This window comes from Chelonia mydas, chromosome 14 (genome assembly GCF_015237465.2).
Source record: "Chelonia mydas isolate rCheMyd1 chromosome 14, rCheMyd1.pri.v2, whole genome shotgun sequence".
In the NCBI taxonomy this organism is placed as follows: domain Eukaryota; kingdom Metazoa; phylum Chordata; order Testudines; family Cheloniidae; genus Chelonia; species Chelonia mydas.
In genome coordinates, this window is record NC_051254.2 from 10123545 (window position 1) to 10136595 (window position 13051).

The following is a 13051-nucleotide window of genomic DNA, read 5'->3' on the forward strand; positions in this document are numbered from 1 at the left end:
TCCAAAGTCCCGTTCAGTGCTGGAAGTGTAAGCCCACCCTTCTTCCCTTAGCATGCTATCTGACAGTTGGTTGGAAGTTGACTTTCGACTAGGACTAGCTTTGACAATGGCTGGGGCTCTAATTTTTGTGAGAGGAGCCAAGAGAAAACCATTAGGAACTAGGAGAACCCTGAGAGTGGCTTGTCAGAGGGTTATTTCAAGACCCCTCCCTAGAATGTTCCTCAACATGTACACAACAGCATGTAGGGATAGCTGTGGTCTGGTGGAGGCAGCTTGATCACAGACTTTGGGAGGGGATCCAATCAGACCCCACACAACCTGGTGCACACATCTAAGTTTTCAGAGTCCTTGGCATGCCTGCCCACCCTTGCTCAGAGATTATGTCACTGAATTCAGCTTCTCATAGCCTCTTCTGGCTAGAAGTTGCTCACCTAAAGCTATTAGTATTACTGTAGTGCCCAGATGAATCAGGGCCCTGTTGTGCGAGACATTACACAAACACACAGTGAAAGGCAGTCCCTGCCCAGAGGGGTTTACAGCCTAAATAGGCAAGACTGACAAAGGGTGGGAGGGGAAAGTGAGGTATAGAAGATGAAAGGACTTCCCCAAGGTCACCCAGCAGATCAGTGGCAGAGCTGGGAATCCTGCATCTCCAGATACTTTAGCTCACACTGCCTTGTACACAGATGGAATGCTCCCTTTTCTCTTAGCTCTAGAGACCTGTCAAAACTCAAAGATGTTTGGAGAAAAAATCCACCCCCATGTTTGTTTTTAACATTCTTTCTGCTCTGGAAAGGTGCTGGAGGCGGTCGGCTGCAGCCCCTAGCTGAGCGGGCTGTGGCTCAGGCTTACAAGGAGTTTCCAGCAAGTTAGACGAGCGAAGTTATGTAGTGTCAGTTCTTCAAGGGATTAACCCAGCTGTGCTACTTAGATGAGTGTCTCTGAATGAAAGACCGGGCAATTCTAGGTTCAGTGTAAAGCGAGGTCTCCTGGTGTTGAAGCTTTCCCCCTTTCATTACTTTCCTCTCTGAAATGCTTTTCACCTCTCCAATTGACCTTGGAGCAATTTTCCCGGCTAATTCCATGTCAGTAGGAGTCGGGCGCCAGTTGGATTGCGGGGACCAGATCCCGGTCTCATGGAAGGCAGTGGCAAACCTCCCCACTGACCTCAATGGAATCAGGATCAGCTCCAAAAGTTAGTGAACATGACTGGAGAGAGTGAGATCAAATGTGAAATCCTTTGGAGGCAGGAATGAGGGCTGGCTGAATGTCCCTTTGCAGCTCACTGCTGGGTGGATTATCAGAACTTGGAGTGAAATCCCTGAATAGCCACACAGAGGAACCCTCACAGCATTAGATGAAGGAAATTATGAATCGACAGCAAGGTGCTGGTACCATTTTGTCTAAAAGCAGCCTCCTTAGTTTTCACCATTAATCATTGTCTCTGTTGGACTTATTGTTTTAGCTGAATAGTCCCTGGCTTTGGCGGAATGATCATAATACACAGAGAACCATCAAGACTGGAGAAGCTGAGTTCCTCTGCCTTTCATTTTTTAATTCAAAGCACCACTTCCTAAAACACCTGCCTATGGCCTGGTCCCGCAGGCCTCTCTCAAACATGACTCGTAGACAGAGAGGATTTCGGGACTGGGATCCGGATAAGACTTTCAAACCCTGTTTTCAGCAAAGAGGGTGAGGGAGGAGAAGAGGAAATGGAAATGTGCTGGGGAGGGGGTGTTTCCTTTCCTTTCACAACGTTCTGCATCCCAGAAACCCGAGAAATAGCCTCTGCTCATGGAATGTGCCTCTATCCTTTAGGATAGTCTTTAACTATATGACTACATGCTATGTTTTCCACAGGAACCCTGTTTCATTTAGTGCCCAGGACAGACAGAGCTCTTGGAATGAACCAGGATTCCGTAGTAAAAGGTTTTTGTCCATATGACCCTGCTTCATTTGTTGTCGAAGTTGGAATGTGCGTAGCAAATGAGGCAGGGGATTGCAGGAAGAGAAAGGATGATCTCAAGATTTAGACAGTTGAATGCCACCCTGTACAATTAGATTCTATCCCTTCCTTTGCTACCAAGTTCCTATGCAATGCCGGACTAGTCACTTAAATCAAGGTGGCCATGAATGGTGGGTTTCTCATTTTCTGGATGCCAAAGGTGAGACACCTGGGGTCAGATTTGCAAAGTGCTACGTGCTCAGAACTGCAACTGTACTCAACGGGAGATGTGCTTTGAACATATAAAGTAGTATAAAAATGACACAGGTGTGGCCTCCAAATCCATACAGAGTACGACCTCGGAGCTTTAGAGCATAGACCACATCCAAATTTTCTGCTTGGCATGCTCTGTGTAAGTGACAGCATCTCAGATCACATTCTACAAAAATACCTTCAGGACCCTCCCGGAGTCTCTTCAGAAATCAGGCCCAAGATGAGCTTCACACCCCCACAATGAGCCAAGTGGCAAAGAGCTGGCTTCATAATGCCCTAGATGTTATTTCTCAGTACGTTCCTCGGGCGCTTGGTGCTTCCTTTTCCGAGCCCCTTGCCACAACCAGACATGTCAGTTAGGTTTATAGGCAAAGTTGCATGTCAAACCTAGAAAGTTCTTGCTGATATCCAATAGGTATCCTGGCTCTAGGTATAATAGTGATTTGAGTGGTATTCCTCACTTTAAGCATAGGGAATAGCTCTAAAACTGAAAGGGAACTGAGGGGAAAACAAACATGAGAGGCAGCATAGTCCAACGAGAGAGCATTGGAATGAGCCTGCTCTGTGACCTTGGTACTTCACCTTTCTGTGCCGTTTCCCCTCCCACACTTTGTCTGTCTTGTCTCTTGAGATTGTAAGCTCTTCAGAGCAGGGGTTGTCTCTTACTAGGTGTCAGTACAGCGCTTAGGGTGCCTTCCAAACTGTCCAGGACATAATTCCCTGGCAAAAATCCACTCCAGCTCCTCCTAGTATGCACACGTACTGGGAGCATTATCGGAGACCTTGTTTTCGTCCTTCGCATTTTTGGTATTCTGCTGTAGCGCTTTAATATTGTGCCCCGGCTCTGTGGAATGCATTGTCTTTTGACATCAGGTATGGCCTTATCTTTCCCTGAAGTCTAGATTGAAAACATTTATTTTTGTCCTTTTAATTAGTTTTTAATTTATTATTTTAAACCTTCGATGCTTCAGTGAGATAAAATATTATAAAAGTTTTAGCTGCCGTTGCACAGTAATATGGCAAATACCAATATGCACCTATTACATTTCTTCTGGAATCTCATCTCACTTTCGCTGGTTTCACACTTGAACAATTCCATTTACTTCAGAGGATTTACTCCCGAGTATCTGAGAGAGAAATAAGACCAGAATGGCCACCTGACAACTTCTCTTAACAAGTAATACCATCCCCTAGCTCTTAGGTAGTGCTTTTCTTCACTAGATCTCAAAGCACTTTAGGTAAGCATCATTATCCCTATTTGACAGAAGGGGAAACTGAGGTACGGAGCAGTAAAGTGACTTGCCCAGGGTCACCTAGCAGGCCAGTGACCAAGCGGGGAATAGATTCCACGTCTCCTGAGCCTCAGTATCCTTTAACGTAAGGATTAAGTAGGTTTTAACAGCTCAATGCTTTGAACCATTACTAAATCCAAAAGGACACTAGGCAATACAACGGTGCTGGAGGGACAGTCTTCAAACTGCTGAATGCATCACATTCTAGAGCTAAAAAAAAAAAAGTGTATATTGTATATACTGGAGAGCAGAATGGTGATTTTAATTTTCTATAAAAAATTAAACCAATTATCTCTTGTTTACTTATTCTTTTATTACAGTGGGTCCTAAAACAGGTCCTAATCAGAAAGCATGGCCCTATTGTGTTAGGGGGTACATGCTTATGTTGTGAGGAGACAAACCGCACCCCCAAACAGCCTACAATCATTGGCCTTGTCTACAATGCAAAGAAAAACCCATGGCACTGAGCCTCAGAGCCCAGGTCAATTGATTTGGCTTGCGGGGCTAACAGTAGCAGTGCAGGCATTCTCGGGCAGGCTGGAGCTCAGGCTCCAAATCCCAGCAAAGGGGGAAGGTCTCGGAGCCGGGCTCCAGCCCGAGCAGGAACATCTACACTGATACTTTTAGCCCTGCAGCCCAAGCCCCAGTCAATTGACCTGGGCTCTGACTTGGTGCCACGGGATTTTCTTTGCAGTGTAGACATATCCACTGTGGCTTGCAAAGACGATCTGAAAGGCAAGCACATGTTTTAATTTTAAAACACCACCACCCCCTATTTAAAATTGTTCTGAGCCTGCAAAACTCAAAACCCTTCTCAAGTGAAATGACTGAATGTGAAAATCCAGCAAGCAGCGATATACTATGCATCATTTCAGCACATTGTTGGAAGCTGCTGTGGGACCAATCTATGGGATGCCTTCAAAATGTTAATGGAAGGGTATTCTTTTAAATCTCTACCCAGTCTTTTCACTGCTTTCCAGCATACCCTTTTCAGAACATAAGTACATATGCTGTTCTCTCTTTTGCTTGGCACCTGGACAGCTTTTCTACTGTCACTGCCCTGTAGTCCTCAGCTGGCACAAGAATTCCAAAATAAATGAACGTGTTGTAATCAGGAGAAAAATATTGTGTCCTTGTGGTGTTGATGTTGATTGCAGCTCAATTCCTCAATGGCCACCACCAGTTTAGCTGCATATTTCTGTACAAAACTACGCTCACATTGGGGACTTGGCAGGCTTCTGGCTGAATAGATACTTCAGCTACTTAAATGTTCATTGCGGCTGACAAAGTGCTGTTGTACTTGCATTACGAGAGGACTAGTCTTAACAAACAGGACACAGTTTGCATCCAGTGGCCCATGCAGCACAAACAGGTCTGCTGGTCATAAAGCTCCTCTGAGTTTTTGTGATACTTAAGTGCTGATGATAAGAGACCAGGTTCTGAAGAAGAGGACCTTAAAAGAGGCAGAGTGACTGGATAAAGATCTCCTACGCCCAGACATGCTTCAGAAACCACATGGGCAAAATGAACTTCACAGATAATTTACAAATATGCCTACAGGTACCTAAGAAAGAGCATCCTAGGAAGAGCACAAGCTGAGATTCAGCGACAAATAACGAAGTAGTTGCGTATCTACTCACATAGCATATAGTTAACATGGGGGAATTTACTGCCCCAGAGAATGAAAGGGTCAGGGCGGGGTTTTCAAAAGCGCTCAGTGCTGGTTAACTCAGTCACCTTCTGCTGCATCCAATCTGGATGTGAAAAATAGATCCCCATCTGTGTTCGGTCCTATCCCACAACCAGTGCTGTTATGGGAATGTCAAATTCCAGCACTCTCCACCCTGGAGTTTTAGGTACTGTGCCTTTAAGGGCTGAGCTGCCCAGCCAAAGAGCAGAGCTCTTGCAAGCAGCATAAACTCGGAGTGACCACTGAATGCATACACTGCACCCAAGATTTAATGTTCTAGTCCAGGCCCATCTCTGGGGAAAGTGAACACTGAGTCCCAGATCTCTGTGCTGAATGCCCTACACTAGTATTTCCCAAAGCGTAGGGTGTGAAGGACTGACTGCGGGGATGGAAAAGTGGGGGACAGCCAGATCTCGCCATTGTTTTCCATATTCTCAGATTTCATTTAAAAAATGTCACTAGGTGTTATGATTGCAAAGGAAACTTTCAAAAGGCAGTATAACTGAGGCAGCAATATTTGCTGGAGTTTGCAGAGAGCCTGAAACAATAGCTCTGAACTGCCTGATTCATTTCAATGGGTGCTAAGTCAAATGTCAGTTATTATACTTTACCTGTCAACACTTAACTATTTTACTGCTCATCCGAGCATACAAGCAAGGAAAGGAAATTTGTTATGAAGATCTATCTATCAGGAGGGGTACAAAGGACTAGCCGGGGGTGCAGTGATGATGTACTACATTAAGGGGCGTAGGTCTTTAACAAAATATGGTGGGTTGAGGGGAAGATGTTTAGGGTAGGTGGGATGGGTTTCATTTTCATGAAAGGAGGCTCAGCTTTAAAAAAACTGGGAATTGCTGCTCGACACAGTTTGGTTAGAGGAGGCATCCAGCAGATACTTCTGGATTTAAATTAAGGCCCAGTACTGCAGGTTTAACTCAAGCAAAGCTCAATTCCCTGTACAGGGTCTGCACTATTGTTCCTCAGTTTTCCTCGAAAAAGCAGCCCTTTGGTTACCATTTGGGCTAAGGTGTACCAAATCTGTATTCATTTTCCTTCCAGTGAATTCATCTTTATCCAGCTTATTTCTGGGAAATGTGAGGCTGCCTTCCCAGGACCTAATTGCAAGTCCCAGTAGAGGAGGCTGGGGGCAGCAAGGGAGACTTGAGGTTGAGGCCACAAGATGCAGTGCTGCAGAGACTCTGGGCTATACTGGGGCAGCCCGGGGAGGCTGCAGTAATTTAAACAGCCCCCCAGGGCTACCTAAGTTATACCGAGGGCCGCTCTAGCTCTAGACTGGCCAAAGGCAAGTCTACACCTATCTGTGCCTTGTTTTACCCATCTATAAAACAGGGACAACGATTCTTATCTACTTTTGTAAAGGGCTTTGAGCTGTTGCTAAAAAGTGCTATATTACGGGTTATGATTACATTCAGCACATATGCATCAGCAATTCCAATTGAAGTCAGTGGGAGTTACGTGCACATAGGACAAGATTCTGATCTTTGGTACCCTGGTGTAAACCCCGAGCAACTACTTACAACAGCATTAATCTGGAGTACCTCCAGTGATGTCAGACAGAGCTGAATCTAGCCCATAATGATACTGTGTGGCAAGGGTAGCAATATAAGCTATGAAACTAAAAATATCTTAATAAATTACTCCTACCACTACTGATGAGGAAAAATAATTTTCTCTTCTTGATTGCCTTACAGAAGGAGGGCCCTCGTATTCGGTTGTGACCTGTCCTGATGAAGATTTATGCTATTTGTTTTTTTTTCTTTCCACAGGCCTTTGAAGATCTAATAGGGAAGTGATTTTTATGGCTGATTTATTAGCCCAACTGCTTCACTGGGTCTTTGCCTGCAGCAACTCCGGATAATTTCTGTGAGCTAATTGCGGCATAAATTCAAGCTTCACAAAAACGGAACTAGTCATCTAAGTCTCTCTGTAAAACTGCTCAGTTCAACCACACTTCTGTGTGTTGGAGGCAATTCTGGAAGCACAGATGCATAGATTTTAAGGCCAAAACAGAGCATTATGATCATTTAGCCTAATCTCCTGCATAAGGCAGTCCAAAAAACCTCACACAGTAAACTCTGCATTAAGCCCATATCTCTGTTTGAGCTATTGCATTTTTTTTTAGAAAGACATCCAATTTGAAGACTTCAGGTGATAGAGAATCCATTACCTCTGTCGGTAAGTTCATTCCAAAGTTTAGTTACCCTCATGGTTAAAAATCTGGACCTGATCTCTAGTTATTGAATGTCTCTAGTTTTAGCTTCCAACCACTGGATCTCATTATGCTTTTTCCTGCTAGAAAATTCATGCTAGATTAGAGCTATCTGCTGTCAGAAATCTCTTCCACGGATAGGCACTTGTAGATGGCAATTGAGTCATCTCTTAACCCTCTCTTGGGCAAGATAAATAGAATGAGTTTCTTAAAGTTTCCAGACCTTGAATCATTCTTGTAGCTCTTTCCTGAATCCTTTCTGACTAGTCAACTTCCTTTTTGAAGTTTGGACTCCAGAACCGGACAGAGTATTTCAGTAATGGTCCCACTATTGCAACAGCAGGGAATTCTGTCCGGTTAATCTGTTAGTGGATAAAGAGAACAAGTAACAAAAAGGCTGGAGATTAAAAAGAAGTGTTATCTGGCTGGGGGGAAGAGGAAGGAGAAAACCACCTAAGGAAAAAATGTAGCCACTTCAGGCAAATTTTGTAAAAAAGGGGTGCCTAAAAATAGGCTCCAACATCTGTATTTAGGAACATAAAGAGATGGCCTAATTTTCAAAGGGGCAGAGCACTCTTCAGCTGTTATGACTCCAGTGGTTGTTGCTGGGGGCTTAGCATATTTAAAAATCAGCTCACCTATTCAGGTGCCAGAGCTGAAAGGTTTTGCTTTACATCACTGGTTGAGATGATTTTTCTATGGAACTTAATTAGCAAATATCATGGACCAAGTCAAAAGCGAGATCCTTGTGTTTCTAGGTTCCAAAAGCAACCTCTCGCTCACCAGCTGGTTCAGCGATGGTCCCAACTGGGCTGATCTCATCCATCTTAAGCCTGGTCCCAAATGAGAAACATGCAAGCCATAAACTGGGTTTCATGGGCTGAATAAAGGCATTCTCTTCACAAATGGGCTAAATATGCCATTTGAAATATATATTTTAGATATAAAATAGTTGTTAAAATTGAATTGAAAGGTTATTGTAGAAGCTGGGTGGAACGTGGTGGGTAGAAAATATGCTGGAGGTAGTTTTTTCCAAGTTGCCATTTTTATTACAGCTATTGTGGGAGCCCAGCAAAATACTTTAGTGAATAAGGTCTCCATACAAATTCCAACTATGCACTGGTGGTTATATAAGAGCTTGTTTGTTTTAGGCCTTTTATTTTATTTTCAGTGCACCTGCACTCTTGCCCAAACCTTCCCTCGCATGTTTCCACCGTGGCAAATAATATGGCAACTTTGGTCTTTGAATAAACCCTACATCAGTGTCTCTCAACGTTTGCAGACTACTGTACCCATTTCAGGAGTCTGATTTGTCTTGTGTACCCGTAAGTTTCACGTCACTTAAAAACTACCTGCTTACAAAATCAGACATAAACATACAAGTGTCACAGCACACTAGTACTGACAAATTGCTTCCTTTCACATTTTTGCGATATAATTATAAAATAAATCAATTGGAATAGAAATATTGTACTTTCATTTCAGTGTATAGTATATAGAGCAGTATAGACAAGTCAGTGTCTGTATGAAATTTTAGTTTATACTGACTTTACTAGTGCTTTATATGTAGCCTGTTGTAAAACTAGGCAACTAGCTGGAGGAGTTGATGTATCCCCTGGAAGACCTCTGTGTACCCACAGGGGTACACACACCCCTGGTTGAGAACCACTGCTTTAAATTTTACTCTGCATTTTTCCATCTGCTTATGTTTTAACAAACAATGGTCCAACACAATTGGGGTAACCTCACTCTTTGGGCATGAGTCTCTCTTTGAGCAGACATCACTCTAGTTTTCAGTATCCACTTTAAAGTCAGCCATGCAAGAAGCAGTGTTTAAACTTAAATATAAGGGAAGGAGAAAAGCTCCTCTCTGGTTTTTCATGTGTGTTAAAGTGATGTAAGGTGAAAGTCACTGGGGCCAAAATCATTCTTGGTGTCAACTCCTTTGTGGAGTTAAAGCGTCAGTGATGAGTTTGGCTTGCTTTAACTACAGCTATTTAATTTAATTAATATTTACATTCCAAAGAATCCCATTTGCAAGTGCTAAGTGATATGGCAAATATGGAACAAATTATCAGCAACAGCAGGGGTGACTTAAAATATGCATCTTGAGTTTGGAGTAACTCAGAAGCCTGCGGTGATGCAATCATTCGAACAGAGTAATCTTTGTGCGTTCACCATTGCCAAGAATGCATGTACAAACCATGTTACAGAGAGGTGTTTTATAGGGATGACACATAGGCTGCCCCCGATTGTCAATAAGCCTCATATACAGAAACCTAAACCCACCTGGTCTTGTGGGCCAGGTGTCTCCTAATGACGGCGTAAGCCAGAGGCGCTGACTTCCTGAGTCCCCTGGAGGTGCTGGACCCCCGCTCTGCCCCAGGCCCTGATCCCACACCACCCTTTCCCCCAAGTCCCCATCCCTGCCTCTTCCCACCCCATTCTGCCTCTCCCCCCACCTCTTCCTGCCCCAGCACAGCTGATCACTAGCAGGCAGGAGGCACGGGTGCTGAGCACCCACTATTTTGCTCCAGCCCCAGAGCACCCCCAGAGTCGGTGCCTATGGCATAAGCAGTGGGCTGCTGTGCCCGTGGGACCAAATCCAAAGTGTGCTGAAGTTAGTGGATAGACTTCCATTGACTTCAATGGGCCTTGCTTGCCAAACAGCATTCAAGACAGATGACTAGATTGTGATGAGTCAACAATGTGTGATTCAGCAAAACCGCTAATACAAATTAACGCAGCCCTGTCAGAAACAGCTTTTTTAAGTCTGGAGTTTCAAACCTGCCCATGCCACGAGACTCGCAAGCAGAGTGAAAGCTCCCCTTTTAGGGCACACATCGCTACAACACAAACACGTCTTGCTTCCCGAGAATAATGCTAAGGACAGCCAGGGCTGCCAGCATCCTGATGGCCCCCAAAACGCTTTACAATAGAACCTGCAGACCATACAGAGGGATCTCCTCGTCCCTTCCCAAAATGCAGTTATGCTGTGGGGTGAAATGTGGCAGCTGCTTGATAGCACTCAGCAACTCTTGCCCCAGGTAAGGTAGAGGACGTGAACGGGAATGCTATACATGGGAGGAATTTTAGAGAGGCAGGATGCAGTTCCCCACATGGGCACTGCCATACTTCAGGACAAGGGTAACACCCCCACACTCTTACAAAAAGTGCCAGAAGTTTCCTTAATGCCCACAATGTGCTCCCTAATAATGACACCTCAAGGGTGTGTTTGAAAAGGAGAAACCAGCTGGAGGGCGCACAGGGCAGTGCCAGCTTCCTCTATTCTCCCTCCCTTACAGTACAGAAGACACTCTTACCTTGGGGTGGCTGGGGGACTCCCCTAGTGTTCTGGGTTTGCTCTGGCTCCCAGGTGGAAAGTCGCTATGCTCCTTCAGAAGGAAGCCATCTTAGAATCACATGAGGGGGGCCTAGCAATGCAGATGCTTTATAGCCTCCCACAGCACCATGCAGTGGCATAAACACAGCGGTGCAGCTTTCCAGGCACCTGAGTGAAGAGCGAAGCTGCAAAATGATTAGTATTTAGAGTGCAATGATGCCATACAAAGATGCCCATCAAGAATGGGGCCCTACTGTGCCAATCATTGAACGCCCACACATGAAGAACGATTCTCAGCCCGGCAGCATTTATTTACAGCCTAGTATTAGATCTCTTCGGGACTAGCGACTCTCTATAAATCTGCTTCCCTGGAAGAGTTCATCATTATGAGAGCTGTTAACATGCCAGAGGAAGGGTGGTCCAGTGGTGAGGGCTCTAGTGGAGACTTGAGTTTAATTCCCTGCTCTCCCACAAACTTCCTGTGTAACCCTGGGCAAGTCACTTAGCTTCCCAGTTCCTTATCTATAAAATTGGGATAACTGCACTTCTTTACCTGACACGTTATTGTGAGGCTAAACACAAATAAATCTTATTAAGATTGTGAAGTGCGTTGAAAAGCCCTAGACAAGAAGTACGTATTATTATTTGAGCTGAGTCAATCCAGTATTTGATAATGGAGCCTTACATAAAAAGACATGATTGTTGAGACATAATGATACTTTGATGTGGGCTCGGCCCTCCATCCCATAGTGTCCCCTGTGACAGAGAGTAGACAGGACTCCTGTAGCAAACACAAAGGGGCTCTTTTACTGAGGCTCCGGGGGAGTGGGAGGGAGAAGGGAGGTGGGGGAAGAACAGCTCCTTGCAGCTCTCTGGCTCTAGCCTGGACTGTGCAGTGTTACCACCAAGGGTCTGTCTAAATCCTGGCCCCAATTAAGTCATCATGGAATGAATTGCTGATCACACCGCACTTGCCCTCACTGACAGTCGGAATTAGCCCATAGTCCACGCTTTGCAAATGACATCACATTTTGAGAGGAAAAGTGGATTTGTGAGCAAGGTACTAGTCTGGGACTCAGGAGATTAACCATCTGTACCTCAGACTGCCTGTGTGATCTTCGACAAGTCACTTACTCTGGGGCTTCAGTTGATCTGTAAAATGGGGAGAATGTTGCCTCTTCTGGCTGTTCAGAGGGTAAGCTGTTTGGGGCAGAGGCTGTTAAGGTAGAGGGAACTGTGCAGTTAAGTGGGTTAGTTTCGTATATACGAAGTCTAGGGAAAGGGTGCTGAGTCCCTGGTCTGTCATACAGAGGCAGTTGGAACTGATCACTGAATAAAGAACTTCTCTTTCAAGCACCTGGGTCCCAGAATGCATCTGAAGAAGTGGGTTTTTTACCTACGAAAGCTTATGCCCAAATAAATCTGTTAGTCTTCAAGGTGCCACTAGTCTCCTTGTTGTTTTGGGGTCCCAGAATGATTTCTGAGCACCCCAACTGTCTTTTATTGTGTGTTTGCGCAGCACCTAGCACAACGGTTCCCTAACCTTGGCCACACAACTAATTGTAGGCACTACGGTCATACAAATAGTTAATAATAATAATTGTCCTCTCAGCAACGAAAAACCTAATCTCAATAGTAGAGGCACGTAGCAGCCTTGACAAATTCAGGACACTTACAAAACAGCCAACGATACCCCTTGAAAATGCAGTAGTTAAAAAAATCAATCTGTTTCCGAATCTTGCTTTGAGAATTCAGTAGTTGTAGTTCCATATTTCAGCTGCGCTACTGGTCAGCTAAGGGTGTGTCTACAGAGCAACTAGACCCTCACGGCTGGCCCGTGCCAGCCGACTCAGACTCGCGGGGCTTGGGCTGTGGGGCTGTTTCATTGCTGTGTAGGCTTGGGCTGGAGCCCAGGATGACTTCTTGCATAACGCAGGCCAGAGAATTTCACCCAGTAATTCTTCAGTCCAGTAGCCTGTGGCTGAACTGGACCATATCTTTTAGGAGGACATTCCACCTTGAGTCGCAAAATGAATTTTGCTCACAGGCATGGTCATGAAAAGCGAATAAAAGGGGGTGTGAGTGTGGGTAAAGGGAAATTCTATTATGAAGTGGCCAAAATGTTTAAAAATAACACCAGTCACCATTCAAGAACTCCAGTATAAATCCAGAATAACTCTATATACTGTCCTCATCACCGGGGTACCTAAATGCTTTTCAGCAGAACATGCTTGAAAACAATGAAATTAGTACAGATTAAAACCAGTGTAAATTAGAG

General features: G+C 44.7%; 1 pseudogene; it reads right to left on the minus strand.

Annotated features, from left to right (window-relative positions):
- Nucleotides 1-2196: 2196 nt before the first annotated feature.
- Nucleotides 2197-2572, minus strand: LOC114018269 (annotated as a pseudogene).
- Between the last annotated feature and the right edge of the window lie 10479 nt (nucleotides 2573-13051).